This window comes from Daktulosphaira vitifoliae, unplaced genomic scaffold, assembly GCF_025091365.1.
Source record: "Daktulosphaira vitifoliae isolate Bord-2020 unplaced genomic scaffold, ASM2509136v1 Scaffold_1, whole genome shotgun sequence".
Taxonomy (NCBI): Eukaryota; Metazoa; Arthropoda; class Insecta; order Hemiptera; family Phylloxeridae; genus Daktulosphaira; species Daktulosphaira vitifoliae.
Genome location: NW_026099572.1, coordinates 59,432,666 through 59,457,701, shown reverse-complemented (window position 1 = coordinate 59,457,701; position 25,036 = coordinate 59,432,666). Strand labels below are relative to the sequence as shown.

The following is a 25,036-nucleotide window of genomic DNA, read 5'->3' as shown; positions in this document are numbered from 1 at the left end:
CTATATAAGTATAAAATGATTCCGTGTGATAATTAAAGTAGACACACAGCAACGAGTGTACCACCAGTGTGAGCTAACTAGAAGTGAGTACACACGAAGGGATGCATATTTAATTAACGCGAGAAGAGTTTTGAATGGAAAACGTCTAATTAATTTCTACGCAGTTTTCCGGATTCACCTTCGTTAACAAAAAAAGCACTTCAATGATAATTCTAGTAAGCTCGATTCGATGTATTATTTTAAATCAACCAAAATTATAGCGATTCACGAATTTAATTATTTTTAAATAATTAAAAATTAAGATATACAAATAACTTTTAGTTATTTAGTAAATTAAAATTTATATGAATAATAGTTTGCTTTGTGTTTGAAGTGTAGAAATAGTGAGACTTCCATTTACAGGATTTTGATGTGAAACGATCTTAAGGAAAACGAGTTACGACGCCGCTATTTTTCATTTTTTATTATTCAACGTAATAAAAAAAAAAAAACAAAAAATATCGCATAGGGATACAGAAAGTGGCGTTTGCTTCTACACGTATCTTGACGAGTATAATACATAGCCGATAGCAATAATGTGTGTAATGCTGTTATATATACATATATATATATATTGGATATCCGTTGTGGTACGACGGCCAATTTCAATAATTTCTAGAGAGGGTCGAAACACTTGCAACGCTGTAGAGAGTAAACACCGGGAACGGTCAAAAAACTCTGTGTCCGTTGCAGGAAGAGTGGTCGGTAGTGGTCTCTTGGCCGCGTTGACTTTATTATTAGAATTTCCTATGAGCAAGCACACACGCAGCCATCCGCCGTTGCTGTCAGAAAAGGTCAGAAAAGCAGTGGCGGCGGTGGTGGAGAATTATATTACATATGCGGCGAAAAGGTCTAAATCGATATAACGAGTCGCGTGAGGGTGGACGGACAAGTAGAAAAAACCTCTTAGCAATATTGCGAAGAGATGTAGGAGTGTTTGATCGAAAACACCTTAAATAAGAAGGGGCTTCGGCTGTAGGTCATGAATGAGTCGTGCGCGGGGTAGTGCGGATCGGAAGAGAGGAAAATCGTTTTCCGAATCTAATATATGAATGAAATGGGGAAGAAAAACCAATTTCGAGTATCGCCGCCGAAACCAATACCCGTCGGTCGGGTGTTATTTAATCGATAACTATCACACATGATACATGGACCACACCTCCCCCACTCGATTCTTTATAGCCAGCCAGCCCCCGTTCGTGCGTATTCTGCCGTTAAATTGGCTTTGCAGACTGATCCAAAAGGTGAAAACGGGGAAGGCAGTGCTTGTATCTTTGGACACACGACTCGGTTCGTCGAAATCGTTTATAAAACATTATACTCGAGTTCATAAAATAATGTGTCCTACGAATTTCTGATCAATAGAAAGAACGAATTGAATCCAATAATTTAAGTGGATGTCTAGGATTTCGTATAAAACAGTTGTCCACTATGTTCATCGTCAACATCATCTCAAGCTATTACAAAAAATTATACAAATATCCAATTATAAATACAAATATAAAAGTATACGAAAAAAATTGATTTCTTTGTAGTACATAACGGTAATAGACACCTACATGCAAAAAACAAGCGATAACAGTTTTAGAAATTGATTTTTGAAATAATGTGTTTCACCTTTATTCGACGGGATTTGTAATTGTTTGAGAGAAAAATTGATATACAAAGTATTTTCTTGGGGCTGGAAATTGATAAAAAACGAAATAGATTTCCCTAGCGTGTTATGTTTTCGTTTGTGTGTGAAATAATACTACACTGACAGATTAAACGATACGAATAAAATATTTTTTCTCTCGCGTATACAAAATACTATTGTTATTGTAAAATCTTAGTTATAGTGTCCCCGTACCAGTCATATGTTTATTTTCACATGAAAAGATCAAATAATGAATAAAAGAAAAAATACATTTATAATGACTTATTTTTATTGGCACACACATGTCATGACGAACACTTGAACACATGCAAATTACGAATAATACGAGATTATATACAGACAATAGGAGTGTTGGGGTAGTGTTTCTTTTTAAATTACAACCCTTTGCGAGGTATTATTATCATAACGAAATCCTTTTTGATTGAGGGTTTGTTATGACACTGCTCGGTGGCGTCATTAAAAACTCGAAATGTTAACGATGCCGTTGCTTTTGATAGGACTCGCTTACTCTTCGTTCCCTACCCTTACGCACTATATAAAAAATTATACTTATACATAATTCTGTCCCGAATGTATATTTTTTTAGAGTAGCGCCATTTGGCTCAAATATGGCGAATTTTCATTAACAAATTCAAAGAAGTAATGATTTTTTTTTTTTTTAAGAAAATCTATTGATTCTTGAAAGCCATAAAAAAGTGAAAAATTATATTAAATCAATTAGACTTTTATTAATTTATTTTACTGTAGAAAAACAACTAAACATTGACTGATAACAAAGATTGAAATCAGGACAACCAAACTTCATACAAATTGTTATTGTGGAAATTAAAGAATTTTTTTTTTTAATTGCAAGATTCGCCTTCTTTTGTTTCTATATGAATCAGTACGATTACCATTACAACTAGTGTTTTTTCTACAGCTAATATTTTACTCGTTTCGCTATTAATATCCTGTTGTCTTTTCCCTTCTAAGGTCTATTACACTTTGTGTGTCTCTCAAAAATGTGTAAGCGGATAGGATTTATACGGATGTTATGTGTTAGCGTAATGACTTGGGTGACGTGGGGTAGAGATGAGTGAAAAACCAGAGAGCTCCATTAGGGCTCATTAATGGGTTTTGAGTGGTGACTGCCGCGGACTCCGAGAGTGGTTCTTCTCCCGCGCTCTTTCTATCCGAGTTATCGATAAGGAATGGGCGGGTGTACAGCAACCACCGTCACCGCGTACAGCAGGATGGCTTTAAAGTTGCCCGCCCCTACTCCGCTCGTCACGTAATGGATGTGAAAACTTGTAGAGGAAAGTACGCATATATACACCTGGGGGACGGAAGGGAAGTATCAGCTAAAGACGACGGCAAGGTGGAAAAAAGGATGACGGCACGCGCTCGCCGCAAGGCTTTTTAAAGTTCGATGCCAAGACCTTTTATACGATTCCTGTAACGGCGGCACTCAAAACATTTAGGCGACAAACTTGAGTGCTTCAAACGCATTAAAAATGCACTCCTAACTAATTTTTTCTTGTACATTGAAAACTTTTGAACATCTTCTTCACAAACTATCTTCAGACTACTTCCAATTTAAGGGATTCTACGAATTCGGACAAATTGATACGGTTTAGTGATCTTTAATGCGATAAAAAACTAAAAAGCAACTTCAGCCTTAGACTAGCACATTAGATGTATGGCATCGTGACGACCTTCGGAACTAACCATAATAGAATTTATGAAAACACCCTCACACGATTTGCGCATAAATATTATTTACTAGAAATTATATTTTGTTTAAATGGGTTTCCAAAAGAAAATTAAACTCAATTTCAAGTATTTGGTACGAAGAAAACAGGAGCCCGAGTGAATTTATAAATTATATATTTTTATTGAATATTACGTTTGCCTTCATGTTGTACGAAATTATTGTTTTTGTCAATTAAATTGCGGTTTACACTCAACAATAGGAAGAAATAAAGAATATCGTATAGTTATAATAGAGCATATAATATACAGGTTGTTTTCACTAAAATAATTACATTAGTTATCCTCTCCGCCGTTTTATATAACAAATTAAATCGTAAAGAAAATTGATTTTCGTTTGTACGTTGAGAACGGCCGTACGCGGGACTATTATTTCGATGTATAAAATAATTTTTAGTTTAATCAAAAATAACATAGTGAATAATAGTAATTAATTATCACCATATCGTTGTTATGCCGTACAGATAAAAAATGTAAATTTAAATGTTTTATGTAATTAAATTACAAGGATCCGGCTTGATGACAACAATGTACTAAACAGACAATAGAAGAGAGCGATGATAAGGAGACAAAAAAGACAAGATAACCAAACCCCATTTAATTATACTTTGGAGTACTTTGTGCGTAAAATTAAAACAAAGACCTACCCAGATTTTATTAAAAATTCAACTAAAAAAGTTGGAAACGCTAATTAATTATTAAAGTTGCATCTTTAATGTCATAGTGTACAAATACGTAGAATATGTTTAGCTAACAAATCAATTTGTTGTTCATGTTTAAAGTAAATATCTTATTAAAAATGGGTATTCATTTAATTACAATCGGATTAGATAAAGTTACGTAATAAAAATTAATCTTAAAACGCTTGTTGACTTAATGTAAAAATAAAGTAATATAAAACATTCATTTTTTTTGTGTAAACTTACTGGTGAGGCTTTCCTCATGTTCTATGGTAAGAAAGGTAGAATGCAATTATGTTTAATTGAAGCACCGAATGATTATAATACTACATTTCGTTAACAATCTTTACTCTCTGTACCCTAATATACAGACATATATTTGTTTTTATAATGATATATACACAATGTATATTACACTTAATGATTACAGTAATGTCTATACTATCGTTGATACTTCTATACTTAATTTATAAACCGTAAAGTTCCACATTTATCTTAATTTATTTTCATTATCATAAAAGAAATTAAAAAAATTATGTGAACCTAAAATTAGGTTGAACTACTAAAATTATGTTAACCATGAATTCAAATGTTAACGTAAGTATAGTGAATATAAACATTTAAAATTTGATTGATAAACTGTCTGTAGTTGAAAATTGTTTTTTATTTTAGTATATATAAATTATATCCCTATTATAACTATAATAACTATTATAACTATAATAACTAAAGGTTGTATACATAAAATTTTTTTTTTGTTATTAAAAAAATATATATTTACGACTTTTGTTTAATTTCTTTATGCTTGTTAGTTTATAACATGCATAAAGAATCAAAAAAAAAAAACTATTGTAGTACTTTCATTTCATATATTGATATGTGTTACTCTTCAGCTGCGTTTTCTAATTAAGGTTATAGGAAAAGATATATCTTTAAATAAAATTTTAAATATAAAGATATATCTTTAAATAAAGTATATATCTTTAAAACCTTTCGTGTATTGTTTACAGCAATCACCTTGAAAGTAAAGATTACCTAGTGGTTAATTAACTAATGTAACCAACGTAATCAGAGAAGAAGATATTTATCATGAAAATGTTCCTGTATATACTTGGCCAATGAAAATAAATCTGCAGTATTTACGAAACACAGGGTCGGATTAAGACCTATATATCCAAATCGGGACTTTGAGATGGGCCTCCCCGTGGAATACATCACAACCATAAAAGAGTGATGAACAAAAAATAAACTATAAATACTGTATTTTGCTAATCATGACAGGCTAGTAAACTTTGTGATGAGCCCTTTAAGTTCATAGGGCCCCGAGGTGTTTCCCCCCACTCTTAACACGGGCCTCACTAAACATTTGTATTCAAATAAAAATGGATGCAAGTTATATAATTTTTAATATCATAAAATGTTGGTATAAAATTCGTGTGTACGTATCAATTATACAGGAACAATTTAATTAAAATCAGAAGTGATTGACTTAAACGCAAGAAAATGACACTATTATGATAGTTTTAATTAATCAAAGAAACTTTTTAGTAAAATTCACTTATTGTTTGTGCCAGCCTGTGTATATGAAAATAAATTAATCACATTATATATTAATTTTAATAATTAAACGAATAATCGCATGCGTGTATCTCTTTTACAGAACTTTCAATGCGTTTCCTGTTTCTCCAGGCCTATTATCATATATAGAATGTTCAGTAAGCAAGTAGACGGGTTTCTATTGTTCTCGTTGTTTGTAACAATTTACTTGTTATCTTACTTAGTGAACATTCTGTATATTAACATATGTATTTACACAGATACATTACATTAATAGAGGAGGGAGGATAATTGGTTTTCACATTTTAATTCCGTAACTGTGACGTTTTGTACGAAAACCTACAGTTTTATGACATAAGCGTAATTCACATAAAAGTGTCTAAAAAAACCGTTTTGGTAATTTGTGTACATATATATGTACTAGTCTTGATGTGCAAGTGCTGAGGTCTGATTTCTTTCTACAGAGTTGTTTTGGTTTTTCTGCTTTCCCTTTTCCAAGAATTATTTAGATTTATAGAACTTGACGTTCTATTAAAATAGGTATTAAAAAAGCGAGGTCATTTTTTTTATTCGTAGTAGTTAAAAATATATATAAAAACATATTTTTCATAGTTTTTTTGTGGTTAATAAAGTATACAAATTTTTCCAACTAGAGAAATTTTACTCGGTAAAATATCTCATAACCATATGATTAATGAATTTATATCGATTAAAAATATCAGAAAAAATACACGAAATAAGTCACATTTAAACTCTGGTGTCCAGGTTATACACAGTTAAAAATACAACCTATCTAAATCATGTTAATTAGACTACACAATTACTAAGTGGATAATTTACTATGTACAATAATTGTTTTCTCGAATCCATTTGAACATAAAAGCACTCGGTATTAATTTTCCAAGAAGAGGTTTAAAGAATTAAATTTGAAAGGCAAGAGCGATAATCATTAAACACAATAATTATTAACTATTTTGTTTAAAGGCCTCCGCTATTTGGTGGTACACGTGGTTATAAAAGTAAATGAGAACGAACGAATAAAAATAATTTAAGTTCATAATGTATAACGAAAAAAGTAAAATCAATATCTAAATGAAACAGAACACTATGCTGTTCAAAAATCTTAAATTATTTATGTTTTAATTTTGAATCGACCCAGTTGTCGTTGTTGTAGTAATTTTTCATTCCATTAAGTAGACGGTTACACAGCGCAGATAATAAGTTTTCTAATAAATTTCTTAATTAATTTTTCGACTAACGACGTCATTTTGTTTTGCGAGACCGTTCAGTTCCTTCCTTCTACTTTGATTAAACGCAATGTTTTAAGACTCCCGGCCGTTCGCTCGTCGAGCTTTTTGAATGTCATTACTGTTTCATGTGTGATTATTTTTGAAACTCTGAACCCCCAGCCCATTTCACTGACAATTAAACAACCGAATTTTCCAAATTACGTTTCACTCAGCTAAACTTACTTGTAATTAAACAAGAACTAAATAAAAACATTTGTAACATTTGACACTTATAACGTTAATTTTCGTAGTAGAAATTCATAAATTACTCGAAAGAAAATAACTGTAACGACGTACAATGCTAACAAATGCGTTTAAATAAACATTAGTTGAATGGTAAACATTACTAGTGTTCGGAATAAAATATTGGATTATACCGCACCAATTTGTTGAAGGTTTTGTGCTGATGAAGCGTTTTATTTGATGTCGATATTGAGGTATTAGTAAGCACAATATGTACAATGATGAACAGTGAAGTGAAAAAAATGACTTGAGATTACCGAAAAAAATCTGACATAGTTTAAAATTTCCACGGCGCACACATTTCCATAATAACTACAGGTATACTTTAGATTATTATTCAAAGTGATATTTTATTTCGAAGAAATAGCTAACAATTTACTCTGAACAGATTTCAGAAATCTAAAAAAATAACAACGAGGATGCGAAAATTCCCGGAAAAAATATTCGTTAAATATTTCTCGGACATCGAAATATGATCAATCTCCAAGAAGCATTTAAAACGCTCTTTACACATCAAATATCTACATTATGCGTTAAAAATGATATAAAAAGAACAAAGACGTCAATTTGCCGTCAGAGTACCATTCACGCGTACTGATATTTGAAAAGCCGATCAATTGCTGCTCACTATCTAAAAGCGTGTCTGTCAAGTGTACGATTATAGTAGTTACTGTAGAGACAATTGTAACACGAAAGTAATTCGATATTAGTGTAATACAAAATTAATATCGCAAGCAAAAATATTTAAAATGCTCTGCCGACAATACGCTGAGTTAATTAAACGCCAAAATACTAAAGTATTTCAATATCGTAAATTTATGAATAGAAAATTTCGAGTGCTCCGTCTACTCGGTTTAGTATTAATATGTTATATACATATGGTTAATTCAAACACATAATTTACATCTATCCATGGTTTAATCTGACAATGACATTAAACTTTTAAGATCAAATACTAAATTTATTTTATTTGAACAATGCACATTTAATGAAGTAATTTAAGTTCAAACAATTTGTGTATCTGTCGTAATAGCGTTTTTTTCAAAATAATTTGCTAGAAACGAAGAAAAGCAAATCGATAATGAGCTTTAGCCACACTGTGGATAAACAACAGTTATACTTTTACATTCACAGAAAGCTTACTGCGATTTCTTATATTTAAATAATATTAAATCGCCCAAATCGTATCAGATTCGAATGTTTGCTGCATAATTTTATTTAGTTTTATTTATATTGTGATTTATTAAGAATACTATCCTTCATTTTTTCGTATTCTAACAATATTTTCATAAAAATTTGATTTATTTTTATGAACCATAGTAAACATCAAGTTTATAGTAAGAATGAATTATTTCTATGGGTAGATTTTAGGGGTATCTTTGGAAAGTTAACAGAAACCTATTATTTTTATATAGTTAAGTGTATTATTAGTCAAAAAAATATATTTACTGGTCACTAATCAGTATTGTAACAGTACTTTTGGATATATTAGCATTTAATGAAATAAAAAAGGTGGGAGCATGGTAGTGTTTAGCAACGTTCTATTTTTACTATAACACACAGTTAAGGAATCTCCTTATATGTACGTTAAGGTAAAAATATTCATAACAAAGTTATATTGAAATAATTGTTTAAAAAACGACAGTGGAAGATTACTTACCAAGCAAATAGTCAGTTTTGAAATTAAATCTTCTTTTGGACACTAAAAAAGTAAAAATAAAAATAATTGTTATTTATTATTTAATGATGCATCAACAATTTTATAAAATAAAAAAGTTATGGTATTGTTTTTGAGTTGATTTTAATAAGGAAGTGACAAAGTATTGTCGTTAGAAGTTACCCCAGCATGTGTTTCCGGTTTCGGGTGGCATCCGGTTAACGTAGTGTATACAAAGTCAGCCACATAATTGTTTTTCACACCATTTGTGGATTAACCACAGAGTAATTATTATTACTGTTGTTTAATGAAACTTGACTCGTTTAAGGTCGCATCGTTGGTTATCAAAGTGGTTAAATAATACAATCAATGATTTTTTGTTTATTAGTGACAGCTAGAGCAGTCTTTGAAAAAAGTTAGCAGGGACTAAGTTCTGGGTCTCGTACTTTTTTTTATTAAATAGTAAAGTGTATAACAATTATAACAAATCGCAATAATCAAATTCACAAATCTGAAAAATGGTCTGGGAGTCAGCAAAATAAAATGAATTTGAAATAATTATTTACAGAGCAACAAAACAAATGTTAATATTTCACCATTAGAATAAATATGAAAACATTTTATATGAATGCTAATAATACACTTTCAATATTAAATATTCTAAAGTTAAAATTATCAACAATTTCTGCTGAAAAATATTATGCACTACGTCAATAGATCCTCCCAAGTTAAATATCCAAGTATTTATTATCTACTTGTTACAGAAATCAAATTAGAATACCGCAAATAACAAGCATATAAAACTTTCACAAAATAAATTTTTGTAGAAAAAGAGATTAAATCTAATTATTGTTTGTTTCTTTATGGAATATTAAAAATCCATAGTCTATCATATTATTTTTTTTTTAACAAACTAACAAGTCACAATAATCAAGACAGGAAAATGTTATAAACGTACCGTTATAATAATGTTTAAATTTTTTTGTTAAAACGTAATCAAAAAACAAAAAACTAGAAACTATGTAAATATGTGATATAAATAGACGTAAAAAATTGTTAAGCGCAATACTATTTATAATGTAAAACAATTCCTATTAAAATAAAAATAAATTATTTTCAAATATTGAATTTAAAAAAAATTCTGTTAGATAAAAATTTGCATGTCTATTTTTAAACTACTTAGCAGTGAATTACACTTTTAAAAAATGTTTGAATTTTCACATGAATGTATTGAAAGTTTTTAATGCATATAATTGTGGGAAAGTTAAGATAAATAGTGATAAAAATATTTTATTTGTGTACGAATTTTCGGTATATTATGTCAAAATTTATGTGTCAAATTAACATGTATACTAATATCATATTGACGAATGGGTATTATTTTTTACGGTGTCAAATTTTTTAACGTTAAATGAAAAAGTGTAGTAACGTTAAAACGTTTAACGAAAAAATAGAATAAAGTTTTAATGCTAAAAGAGTTGACTAAAAAAAAAAATATATTAATTTGACCTCTAACAGTAGTAGTACTTTTTGTTTAACTATAAAATTTTTAAATTTTTAAATTTTCAGCTTATAAATTTATATATTGACTAGATTGATATCTGAATAAGTGATTTTCTTAAGATAGAAAAAAATAGTTGGTATATACTAATGTTTGTTTGTTCGTATTAAAAATATTTTTTCTCGAATATATTACATTATATTTCATACATATTAGAGTAATAACACAGGGTTTTAAATCCTAGTTTTTCGAAGACCGAGAAAAGGAGTATTATGAAAATGGAAACAATGCAATAAACAATATATTATTGGCCGACGATTGATTATTGTTATAGAAAAACGAATACCGAAACGATACAGTGTAACATATTACTATTGTGTATTAGACATTATGACAAGCGTTTCAGATCGGACCGAGTAATCGATTACTTCCATATTAAAACGTCCATCGAGACTATTTTATTGCGTTCTTATACGATTCTGCGAGTACAATGTTTTAGTTCCTGAATGATTAAACCAAAAAGAATACCATTACAACGATTAATGGTTCACAGCGACTGACAATAAAAGCGTAGGACATGATCCTAATATAATATGTACATTAGTGGTAATTGGATATAAGGGACATGCAAAATGTACTTAATTGTACTAATGTACACTCGTAAACAATACTATCCAATTACATGTTATATACACAAATACGAATGCCTATTAATTGACGTCCTTTGGGGTTACCGCTAATACCGGAGTATGCTAAACACAATATACCCATGTAAAATATTCACGTGTTTTGTCAGGTCTAGTACACGCACACGGAGGCGATGAAAAAGGATGAGAGAGGTACAAAGAGATGAACATCGTAGCTCGTTAAGCGAATGCAACGGCTGAGGCGCCTCACGGTCTGACATACGCTCGTGTCGTTAATTGGGCTACGATTAAGACAAAACAAAACGTTCTAATGCGCCACCACGCTGTCGTAGAAGTTCACTGCATAATTAGCTACAGCTTTTCGTCGTATTTATTTAATAAAAATATATTCTATGAATAGATTTTTTTTATTCAATAAAAAAAAAAAAATTTAAATTCATTTTAGCGTTCTCCGTATTATCGGAAATCTTTGCGTACGTACGTCTAATTATTAAGTACCGGAGAAAATTGGGAAATTTAAAGAGCCAATTAAAAATAAAAAAGATAATGAACCTTCAGAATTTCTCCGACCGTATAAATATAATTAACAGCAGATGTCCTCGTCGATATACATAGTAAAGCGTGTGTCGTCATTATTTTATAATGTTTCGAGTGGCTGTGCGACACCACACAGGCACACGAGGGGCCCTAATTAGAGCCACTCTAAAGCATCCACCGCCGCTCGTCGGATGCCTTCAAACGCCTTCGAGCGGTGTTGGCAACCGCCTAACGAGCGGAAATATAATACATATAAGTAACAATAACTCAATACAGTAAAGTTGCGCGTTCACGCAGTGTCCATTGGCGTTTTACCGCTCTAAACAAACGCAGGGCCCGAGGCCAGTTTTGGTCACCCAACGACCGACGGTAATCGAGTTACCTCAATAATACAATAAAAACACGAGCACAATTTATTAAGAGCTTACTTGTTACGGGTAAGTACCTGTAGTTCAGTTCGTTTAGACAATGTCGTGCTAATGATAACTGGCAGAGTGTAACAGCTTGACAAAATTCGTTAGCAGTTGAAAAAAAACACCTTGAGACACTACTAATAAACTTAAGTCGGTCGCCTAAGAATAAAAGATATTATACCACACGAGTTGTTTTTAAGTATTGGTTTTACGTCTATAAAAAACGACAGATGTAATTTCCTACAACGGATTACACCAATTTGAGACCCCGGGGACAGATTTTTTAACGGGTCCCAACAAAAGTTTTTTCAAAAAAACTTGTTTTATATGATTTTATTACAACACAAATAAAAACTGCAGGTGATTAAAAAAATTACATTATTAAATAACAATATAACTTTGAATTTTTTAAGTTATTTTACCAATTAGACGGAACACAATACTAGGTTATTTTTTTTTATTACTCATGGGCCCGGTTATTTATTGGCCCCCTTAATTCAGGCTTGTGATCGTGAATAGACATTTTTATTAGTTTCGTGCATACATTGACTGCACTGTGGTAGGTATAAATAAGACGTTTATAGACTATATATATACTATTTATGTATAATATTTTTTAAATTATAATCACAATTCCATGAACTGTTAATGTATCGCATCGTGTAAGTTTTTCAGTGACATTATTTTCAATGATAACGTTAATAAAAATTTAATGCAAAATATGCTGTTGAATTAACGCCTCTGTAATCATAAATGACATAACATTAAACATTCAATGTAATTGAAAACATAATGCATGTTGTTGAAAAAATAAATAACTTTATTTTTTACAAAAGGAAGCGATGGAACCAGGCAAAACATTTGATATTTATTTAATTTGTACGCAAGTTCTGCACTTTTTCCAAAAATTAATTAAGTTATAGTCACTTTTAATAATTAAATTATTACACGTAAGCTAAATTTAAGTAATAAAAATTTTTGTTGAATTTCTGTATAAACTTTTTTTTCAAAACATTACCTTTTATTTTCAAAATCACATTGGTGTAGCAAATTGGGCCGTTTTCAGCTGTGTAATGTTTATTTAATAACAAGTTTACCAAGTATTTGTATTGCCCAATTTTTTATCGGATCACTCATTTAACCATTTTTTATACGATAAAAGTCGAACATAAGAGTAAGCTAAAAATATAATTTTAGTTATTATAAGTTATAAATCGTTTTCAATGATTAATGATTGTAAATAATTACATAATTAAAATCACAAAAAAAATTCTGACTTAAAGTTTTTTGTCTTGAGCGTAACATAATTTGCATTACATAGTGCTCGTATAGTCAGGGGAGCGATGTAGTTGTAGGGTCGGGTAACTACCGTAGAACAGCCAGTACAAGAGATATTAAGGCTTGAACATATTTTTGTCATTAATATAACGTAGATTACGTGTCGCGGCGTCCGTTGAGAAGTGTAGTATATATATGCGGAGTCTTTGTTGCTCGCGCCTTGTTCTATTATTGCGTCTAATTGGTTCGTACTCATTAAAAAGCCCTCGTCGCCAACGCCGCCCAGTTCTAATTTAACTGGGGCGAACCTCATTATATTGTCTATCCAACGCACATACACTAGAGCACACATATAGGCAGAGGCGACGAGCTTAACTCGCTAACTAACAAATCTCTTCACCCTCTCCTTCCGTCGTCAATTATTCTCTCACCGTCTTTGATAACATCCGCGAACCACCACTCGCCTTTCTCGCAGAGCAAACGACTATATATTACAATAATAATTAAAACAACAACGCGAAAAGTCACTCGGTACGCATGTTTTGTATAAATAAGGCATCATTTCTAGGCGACAAAAAAAAAATTAATTGTACTGTTACACTTGGAACACTCTAAACACGTATTATTTTTTTAAAATTGCGTTTAAATTTAGGTTCTTTGCATTTTTTTTTTATTAAGATTGGCGATACAGCCTCCGTTTGAATTACTCAACAATTGTTTGACTCAAGTGGAGGTACTGTATCATGACGTTGTGTGTGTGAAATTAAAAATATATATTTTATAAACAGTAGTCCTACGTATGTGCAGCTGTACATAAATGTATTGAATGTTATATATTATTTTGATGTATCGCCTAAAAGCTTTTTATTCGGTTTTATAAATGGATAGAGTACGACGTCGCATCTGGACACGAGGCAGGGCGTGCTGAGGGGAATTAAACCACTTTCTGTAATTGACAATGCTTGTACATCATTAGGGGTCGGGCACGCCATTAGCGACTGTGTGTGTGTCTACGAGTGCGTCTGACTGACCACACTATGGCACTACCAGTGTATTTGCCTCCTCTTTAGTAATTCTTGTCGATAAAATAAATTCATTTCTCTATATGGATTTCTAAATTTGAAAGAGTGTATCAAGCGTTGGCGGCCATGTCGTTATCAACAAACATAAGTATAATATCGTGTTGCGACCATTCTCTACCTGCAGTCATATTATTGCGGTTATATATCGGGAGATGTATCAGAGCAATTTTAATAATATACACCAGCTTAGGGTAATTATGACTCGAGTAAGTTGCACAAAAATCTGTGCCAACAAAACTGAAACTACTAATACAAATCTTCATACATAAGTATATCAAACATTATTTTTTCATATATATTTTTATGCACAATCACATGAAAACATTTTAAATAATGATGTTAATCACTTATAGATATCAATCTTTAGTAGATCCTTACTACGGTAGAAATTATTAGAATAAGTAAGGTTGGGTTATTGACCAGTCAAAATCTATCGTGATCAATTGACTAGATTACGAAGTGTCAAATGGTCAAATTAGTTGATAAATGGGTAATTATTAATCAAATCTAAAAATCTATTTTTAATATATTAAAATATTACTAAAAAACTTAATTACAACATTATTCTGTTGTTGATATTTAAGACATAAACTATTCAACACCTTCAGACAATGTCCAAGTCATATATTATTATTATTATATTATTATTAGTATTTTTTTTTTTCGGAAAATCTTATTTTATTTTTTATTTTATTTCATTGCTCCATTAACTACAATTAATAATTTAACATATTAATAGTAAAATAAAATTTATATAAAATAACAATTTTTAATATGAGTACAGAATTTTTATTATTACCAGTCAAAATCTCTTTAGAAAATTGATCAAATTTTGACTGGTCAATTGACATTCTAATTGACATCATTCCAACCATGGGAATAAGCAGTAAAGACTAATATAATATTTTAGAGAAAATATGTAATAGTAAATTTACCTATAAATTGAATTTCACTTAATTTATAAGTGTAAAACTATTTGGTAATTTTTAACAAATTATTTTTACATGTTTAAATTATTACATTTAATTTGCTATGGTTGGATTTTATACGCAGTTTTAACATTAGAATGAGTTATGTAATAGATTCTATTAAGAGAAATATATTTTATATAGGTGCGCAGTAATAAATGACAATATTTTTCAATTTTTAGTACCACGTAAAAAATATAATCCATAAATTAAATATTTTTTAATATCTGTATCGAGATTAAGAATTATCTCCGAGTATAGTGGGATATCAATTTGTTATGCATCAAAATTGATATAAAACCGGTTGATGCATTCTGAAATTTGAATAATAAAAATTATATAAAATCATTATATCGCTGTATATTTATAAAAATTAAAAAAGCATCGGGCATTTTATATATTTATTTTAATTTAAAATAAAGTTAGGAAATATTACATTAGAGTAAAGTTGTAAGGCTACTGTCAACAGAGTTGGTTGTTGATCAACTCCAACTAAAAATTTCAAATATGCTATGTTTTTTACATTTGTAATATATATATTTTTTTTGGGGGGGGATTTTGAGTATAAATTCATATTAATATACTATTTGTTGAAATGATTGAAAAATAATAAATCATTATATGAGTTTAATGGAATTGTAAACTGCAAAGAAATATCTCATAGAGGAATTCTAGTAAAAAACAATAACATAACATATGATGCAGATTTAAATATTGTTTACTGTGTAATATAATAGTAGTCATGATAAAATAATTTTGAGGTACAGGAGCTTTATATAATAATTAATTTTAACCGGTAAAAACTACTGCCTATTTTTAATAAAATAAAAACAGTCGTTCATTCAGTGAGTATTTTTTATGCATTCCGCTTTAAAAATGTATACATTTAGTACATGCAATCATTGTTTATGCCAATTTCATCTGAAGATAATCCATACATAGAAATCGTTACAGCATGAGTTTTTTAGTTTGAAATGTCTCCCACGATCATTGTAACGCACCAATACTGACAACAAATGGTAACTGCAGCCGGCTTTTTATTTATGAAACGGGTTACGAAGAACCCTATCAACCCTTCTATGAAAATTATTCTAAGTCTTCTTGTTATTTATCTGACTTAAAAATATGCTTAGGGATAAATATTATGAATTTTCACACAGACATAAGAGGGATGATCATACAATACATTGTAGCTAAAAATTTGAATAATAATAACAAGTAAATCTATAAATAGATATAGAAGATAATACACTCTAAAGGAAGTGCAGGAGTAAAGAAGTGCATTTTTTTGTGCAGGAGTAAATGTCTATAAAATCACAAAAAAGATATCGTGATTGTGACAAATAATTGAGCAAATTGAATTAATAAATGACATTAGACAAAGTCTGTAAGGTTTAAATATAAATGAATTTTTGAAATGGATCACTGACTGTCTTATCTAATAACAAATCTCTTGTTAGATAATGCTGTCTGGACATTTTTTTACTCTATTAGAACATAATACTTATTTTCTCAAAATTTTTCTATTTATATTTCATATCAAATAGTTTGCTGTATTCGTCAAAAACTAGGTCGCATAATACAATTATTTTCCAAAAACTTTTTTCGTACAAAATAAATTCCAAATTCGAAATATGTTTTGTAGTGAAAGTTGAATGATGGATTCATGCAGCGTTAAACATCTGATTTTTATAAAAAATATTGTAAGTATTTTATAGTGTACATAGTTTGGGAAATAGTATTGTATTCGATTTTTTTCATTGCGAAAACGTTATCTTTGCTGGCCATTCGTTATTTTCCGGTATCCGTAATTGACAAGAAAAAAACATATACCCGTCCTCCGTTTTACTTAACCAATCTATTTCTCATCATAGTACACGTGGCGAGTGGGTGTGCGCGGATTACATGATAGTAAGGGCAAAGAAATGAATTTAGTAGTTATTACAGCTTTCCACATACACTCCGAGTGTACCTACCCTCAATGAGATCGCCATCGATCTTTATTCGTGCACAGTGTGTTTTCTTAATGGAAGACTTTAAAAATTATTACAACGCTCCGGTTAATGGAAAATTTATCGGAGCGAACAAACACTTTTTCCAGTTCAGACGATATTCTCTTATTGTTATTGCACAACAGTGTTATATGTGTGTTTTAATTGAGGGATTTATAAAAAATAATTATTTCCGAACCAAAATACCATCTATAGCTATGTTTATAAATTTAATTTTTGATATAATTAATAAAATAGGGGGAGAATTCAATTTTTTATCGTGCTTTACGCAATATACGTGTACATACGTGCGTACCCCACGCGTCAGTAACTTGAGGGCGGTTTATATTGTTTTTTTCTCGTTTAGCTGTCGTGGGTCCGCCTTGTTCCTTTACGTACATTTATATATATGACCGTTAGGCTCGTCAGATGGCAGAACGGAATAGAAGTTGTACCAAAACCCTTAAACGCACACAGGATATGGTCTAATATTGTCGGGTAATATGTTATTTTAGTTCGCCTGTCATAGTAGTAGCCGGTGCCGTTGTGTAGCCTACAGAGTAAACAAACTTATTAAATTCTTGGACAGTTTAGTCTTGTGCTGATAATTGCTCTTGTTGACGTGAAGAATTTAGGTATTAATAGTAATTGCGTTATAATGTCTCGCTTTGCCTCCAGTTACTACCACAAGCATAATAATAGCATATTTTTATTTTATTTTAATTAAAGTCTCGTAATGGTATATCCCAACCGCAGGTATATTGCTTTTTTTTTTTTTGTTCATTCCGTTTATCTAACCTCAGAGTTAGTGGTATAGAGGTGTATGAAAACTTTACGCACATTCATTCTTGGACATAAATTAAATAACTTATTCCATTAACTGATTTTGACAGTGTCTGTAGCGTCCCCTTGATTGTTTTCCGTCACACAACTCCTTTGATCGCTCGCTGGTGGAAGAAGGGATTTAAATTAAAAAATAAAAAAAAACCCATGGGTGTGGTATATATTGAGGCGAAAGTCATTAGCTCACCACGAGACAGCGGCGAAATTGAAAACGGCTCCAAGGGTGCAGTCGATATTTTTATTAGATAACGTCCGCAACCACCCTTTGGCCAAAGCAGGGAGAAGTGGAAAGTGATGGAAAATTGCACTATAATATTATAAGGGTGTGGGTTTAATAATAATAAAATATATATAATCTTCAAACTCTATAATGTAAACTGACTATCTCTCTCTGCTGTCTGCAGTGGTCAGAAAACTAGGCAATTTTTTATGACCATTTGATTTAATATAAACTTGTTGAGAATTTCAATAAAAATATTTTATTTCAAACTATTCAGTTGATATAATAACAGTATTTCTGTTTAATAATCCATTATATTAATGACTTTTTTGTTTTTGAAATATGGACTGTTAAAAACAACAAACTAAAAGTAATTACTAAACCGTTTTAATGAAATAAACAATAATTTCTTAATGGGGTCATCCTATTGAAATGATACAATAGATTATCAACTTCTATTATGACTGCTGAAAAAAGACAGGTCTTTTTTGGGAATTTGAGCAAGTAAACGTGCCGTTGGAAGTAAATTGCTTAGCAAGCAATAAGACGGTTTTTTTCTTCTTTTGGAACTTAAGTGTCTATGTATTATATAGATAAATCACCACGGATACATTTTTGTCTTTGTTATTTTCCAATAATTACACTTGATTTGTACGTTAATTAATGAAAAACAAGAGATTTAAGAAGTAATATTAATAATGATTTTGAATAACATTATGGGAATCACTGGACACCGATGGAAGTGGGACGTCACCGATACGAGGCAAGACGATTTTATTAATAAAAATCTTATAGCCTCGAAAGAAAAGGAAGACTTGATGCGTCCATCGTTTATCTTGACTGTCGTCAACTACATCTAACATATAAATGCACAGGGATGGAATTATAGTTGTCCTGCAAGTTTGTCTGTGTGGCACAAAGTGCGTCTACAGGTAATTGGTTGAAAACGTTGAGGTTGTCAGACACACTTAGGAGCTTGGATTATTATATAATTTTATCTGTAGACCACTAAACCTTTAAACGGCTTAAATAAAATATAAAAATGTAAATTTGTTTATTCAATTATTTTATCAGTTTATAAAAATATTATTCTCATAATAATAATTCCATCCTAATATTCAAACAGCGTACTTCACAACAATAATTAAAACAGTTTTATTACGTAGGTAAATGTCTTATGTTACCATCGGCGTTAAAATGAATGTATTGAGTTCTTTAAAGTAAATTATCACTTCAACGTACGAAAACTAAATCAATTAATGTGACCGTAAAGTCTGTTTTATTAACTGCATGTGTAAACTTTAAGCCAACTAACCGTCAAGTCGGGTAGCGTGTAACGTTTTGTGTGCGTGACATCCGTGTGTTGACCTATGTACGCTGCTTGAACACTTAAGTAATGCGCACACGCACGACCATTTAACACGTTCATATCCGGTTCCTTTTAGACAACATAATTAATATTTTGTCACCAGAAAAAATTCCGAGTCCATGCTTTTGTGTTTCAATATAATTAAACCTATGTGTACTAAAAAGATTTGGTATTTTCAACAACTATAAACGTGATTTTAATTTCCCAGATAAAATAAATATCCCGATCAACATTTTATGGAGATTTTCAAAAATATATTATAAACTGTAGAAATTTTATTTTTCATTTTTTGATTTTATCGGGTTTCAATTAAAAAAACATAGGCAGTTAGTATTGTATAGTTATTATTAATTAGAATTTCATCATTAGGTAAAGTTTATAATGATAGTTATACTTCAAAAATTAATCTGTCTAAATATATTTTAATAACTACCTTTGTAGTAGGTGTGTATAATAAAAACTATAATCGTTTAACTCAAATCAACGGTGGAGAAACAGGACAATTTAATAATCTCTGTAAATTATAAGTTTGAATAATATTAAAATGAATTCATCTAAATTCAAATTATAAATATCCTATTAGTTTTTGATAAAATTGCTAAATATGCTAAATTGTTTTACATTTTTAACCCTTCGATGCGTCTACTCTCATATAAAGAGAAATTATTCAATAATTTAAATTTAAACAATTTAAGTAATTATTTAAAACTGAATAATTTTTTTTATAATTTATTATATTTAATTTTAATTATTGCTAAATCGTGAAGAAATAATACTAATGTGTCGTTTATATTCAATTTTCATATATTTAGATAATTTTTATTGAATAGGGTAAGTTTATGTAATAGTATGCAGTAATAATATGATGGCGTAATAAACATTTATATGTATACAAAGCAAGTGCGGTATGATATAAAAACAAACAAGACTTATTTAAATTTCAAATCAAACTTCCCCATCTAATTCTCTGTTTTTTGATTCGTTTACACTTATCTACCACCCTCGTTTTCACCCGTTTTAAACACACATGAGGCGAGACTCAGTTTCCAATTCTTTATTCAGTCGGGGCGCGTTGGTTGGAAACAAAATGATAACGAGAACGGTGGACGCTAGCAAACTATTGTTGTTTTTAATGGTTTTTAGTATTTTATATCAATACTAAATAATAGAGTGACTACTATTTGCATTTAGCTAAATTGTTTCTCCGGTCGTTTATTTTTTTCGTCAACCATCCCCTACTGTAAACAACTGTTTGTGGTTTATAATAATAACACATCAAAAAATAATACATAACTACTACTAATATTACTGTTCTGTTTCTATAGTTGCACTGCTTTACTTAACCTCTGTTGATACAACAAGTTCCTCACCATCGTAAATACACGATTCAATTCCAGTACGGGGTATGCGGAATACGTTAAACAATTATTGTTTGGGTGAGAGAGGAACGCCGGACAACAACAATACCTTCAGCACCCTGACCCTCCGAGGAAAATTGGATCTCGGAGAAAATGCTTTTTATTTTATCAATTTTTGACGACGCCCGCAGGGTTCTACATTTACATAGGACCTCGTATGTGTTCACGTACCCTACTGCCACAGCCACCTGCTATGTACCACGTGGACAGGGAAGCGAATCTCGCGAGCACGTTTCTGATCGTACAAATTGAAAAGCCAATTTCGTTGGGTTCTTTGCTTTCACGCAGACACGCATTCGGTAAAAGAGGGAAGAAGAGTGAGCAGCTGCATTGTCGCCGTGAATCTTACACATAGAGGAGGATGGATCTATTTAAATGTGACACCGGTGCGGCGGTTGACTGACCCACGGGAACCACCACCAAATCCTCCCCGAATCGAATCTCTTCCGTACACTGTCGTCTTGGGAAATGTGTTCTCAATATATAATATATCTATATATAGTACAGGAACAAACGCGACCATTGAACAAAATAAATATCTCAATTTTGTCCAATTACATTTGTAATGTACACAAGTAATATTCAATCACAGTTTACACGAGATACCGTTTACAACATGAAATGAGATATCACGTGTAACTGGAAAAACAAAGAAAAGAAACATCAATTCAAAAAAATGAATTGTCCACATAATATACCGTTAATAAAGCGTTGTACGCTTAAATTATTTTAGATTTGTAAATAAAGTAATACGACATAAAAATCTAGATTCTGCAAACAAGTGATTCAGCTAATTTGTATTAAAGTTTAGACACACGCTAAACATCTATAATAAAAATACAATCAGAACTTTATTTTAATTCTGTTTTATAAATCGCACATAATCCACTTTGAACTATATGTTTAAAATCCATTCCATAATACTGTAGTAATTTTGTTTGACATAATTATGCACACTGGATTATTCTTCCAATTATTCTCTCATAAAATTATACCCATAAAGAATTTTTTGAGAAAAAATTACTATTTAAATATTACAAAAACTTCATTATATTCTTTACAGTAACTGTACCCCCAAAATAATATTATTGCTACTTAAAGTTTGAAATACTATACCAACATGATTCGCAAAAATGCAATATATGATCAAATATTTTTCCTTATCGTAATAATATAACAAAATATATTAATATCAATAAAAATAATATGTTATATTTAATCAAAAACTGGAAAAAAACTAAAAATAACGGTTCTTGATTTAGTTAGACTATTTAAAATTTAGATCTCAAAACTGAATAGCATTTATAAATTAGTGTTCATTCAAGTCATTTGTTCTTCCAACTTGAAATAATTTTTCCATTGAATTTATTACATAAAGTTTTGCATGTTTAGAATACTATAAATACATTATCATCATAGTGAATATATAAAGGTTAATTCAATGAACTTGAATACATTATATTAAAAGAGTCAATGCGGTCGTTTAAAAATGTTTAATGGAAATGAAAACGATTTAATTCTCAGCTAAGCAGGACATTTGAACAAGGTACATTATTGTTTTATTTAAATCATACAATATTAAAACAACAAAAATGGTCAAACTACTATATTATGTATCATTGTAACGGTTGTATAGCAGAGGTCACAATAATGAAAACAAGATATTTATTTTATAATTCCATGACCACATTTTAGATTAAGTGGTGTGGTTTTTAATAGAGGACGATCCGTTTGCCAATTAGATACTGAAAAAAGCACTTTAATAAAAGAAAACTTTCGGAAAGATATAAAAACTGATTAAACGAGCAAAAACTATTCACCGTCGAACAACAAAGGAACCAAAGGGCTAAACCCCACACAAACTCATTAAATTGTCGTCGAGCTCGTAAAAAATTCAATATATTTGGTTGACAATGCCAAAAATATTTAAACTTATCCAAAATATGCAAATTTTTTAAATAAAACTAACGACACATTTTATCGAAACAAAACAGGATTATTAGATTTTTGTTTTTACTTATCGATTAATGAATTAAAAATACAAAAGATATTTAAAATGTATGAGAAATTTCTATAAATAAAATTATTATTCAAAGTTTAAGTTACAATGATTTAGTTGTATTATTTAAATTGTTATTTTTCTAAATAAACTCAAATGTGGTAATTATTAAAAGACGTTTTATTTCAATGTTTATTTTAACTAATTCAAAGTATTTTAAATTTTTTTAAAGAGTTTGATTGAATTAAAAGCGTTTTAGAGACCGAATTTATATGCATTTTTAAATTTTGCTAAGTTATTCTAAACTTATCATCAGCTAGTGCGAATTTGTATTAATAGGATTAAAAACTTAGTAATACGATCTAACTAGGATTATAGTAATAGGGGAAATTAGAATGGTTTATTTCGCCTTTAACAAATAATATTTCTATGATATTCTATATTATTTCAAGAACAATTTTGCTCATATTTGGGTGAATTAAAAATAGCCCAAATAAAATTTATAAATGCATATAACTTCGCTCTCTAGTTATTATTATACGAATATATAATTGTGGCTATCTTAGTAAGTCTTGAAATCACTATCTTCTTATTAGCTCATTCCTTGCGTAAATATGATCGATAGATAATTTAGATTAAATTTATCCCAAAAACCGATTGACATAGCCGAGAGTATCAGTAGCAACAAACGAGGGGATTGATCACTTTCTCAATGGGGAAGATCGTAAGAGAATACCAGCCAACCCCATTAATACGCTTAACGGCGTGGAAGAAAAAGAATCACGGGGCATGGACAGTGAGGAAGTAATGATGGTATTGTGGTAGTAGGTATGTAGAATGGATGAGCAGTGAAGGATAAAAAAGCATCCCGATCGAATTTAATTATAAATATTTTTAATTATCGTTATAGAAGCGTTGGTTGAATTGTAGCTACAACGTCCGCTTAGTCCTCGTCATTGCAATGTAATAATACATATAATGGATCATATAAAAGCAGGGGAAATATAATTAAAAGTAAATGAAATTAATGATATCTCTTTTATTACATCTCTTCTGGTGTCACTGAAGAGAGTCAACAATAAATCCTGTCAACGAAAAACTGACCCTACACTTCAAAACGTACATAACATATTTTTATACCAAACGGATATTTATTTTAATAAAAGCATTTTAAAACATTTTCAATAATTTGCAGTTAATCGATAATTTTCAATCTTACATGTTAGATTTAGATTCCAGTAACAGTATTTCGATAAGACCACAAATAAAAGTATCGTGAAAATTATTTGAATGACTAGGTCCCCCATCATCTATAGATATTTGTTGGTTCTGACGGGTGAGATAAATGAGTAATGTGATGATCGGACCACGACAAAAAAAATTGAGCTTCAAGTGTGATGGTAGCCAAAAGCAATTAATTGGTCCGTCGTCAACGTTGGCCACGACGTGTCCTTTTTCAAATTAGCTAAGGGTCTAATGACCATAACTCTACCAAATCGTCTGATTAATAAAAAATTATACATTTTAACAATTTAACATGTATTACACACAAAAAAAAAAAAAAAATGAATAATTATTTTACCGTTATTTTCATAATTATATTCGGAACAAGACTTTTAGATATTCATAAATAGCAGAATTTCAAAACTTATTGTGGACATTTTTATTTAAGAGCATGTTCAAATGGTTTTTCCATTTTGGTCGAAATGGTTAGTATTATTTTTGTAAATAATAAAGCAATTTCAAAAATAAAGTTATAAAAACATTTTTATAACATCATATGCTATAATAACGTTATAAAATCATTATTATAACATTATCAAAAAAAATGATACCAGGGAGAAACAATACAAATCAAAACCATTCAATTATAATCCTTATCGTTAAATAAAGTAAACT

At 30.1% G+C, this 25,036-nt stretch overlaps 1 protein-coding gene and 1 long non-coding RNA gene across 6 annotated transcripts in view; one reads left to right on the top strand and one right to left on the bottom strand.

Annotated features, from left to right (window-relative positions):
• The window catches only part of LOC126909308 (uncharacterized), a 200,797-nt gene that overhangs the window by 121,074 nt on the left and 54,687 nt on the right, over nucleotides 1-25,036 (top strand). The window lies entirely within an intron of this gene.
• Nucleotides 1-25,036, bottom strand: part of LOC126908447 (LIM domain transcription factor LMO4.1-like) — a 60,055-nt gene that overhangs the window by 29,015 nt on the left and 6,004 nt on the right. For 3 of the 5 annotated variants that reach the window (XM_050690540.1, XM_050690513.1, XM_050690531.1), the window contains exon 2: nucleotides 8,875-8,916. The exons of the other annotated variants lie outside the window; for them this stretch is intronic. The gene's annotated coding sequence lies outside the window, so the exon portion shown is untranslated. The remainder of the gene's footprint in view (nucleotides 1-8,874; nucleotides 8,917-25,036) is intronic. 5 annotated transcript variants of the gene reach the window in all.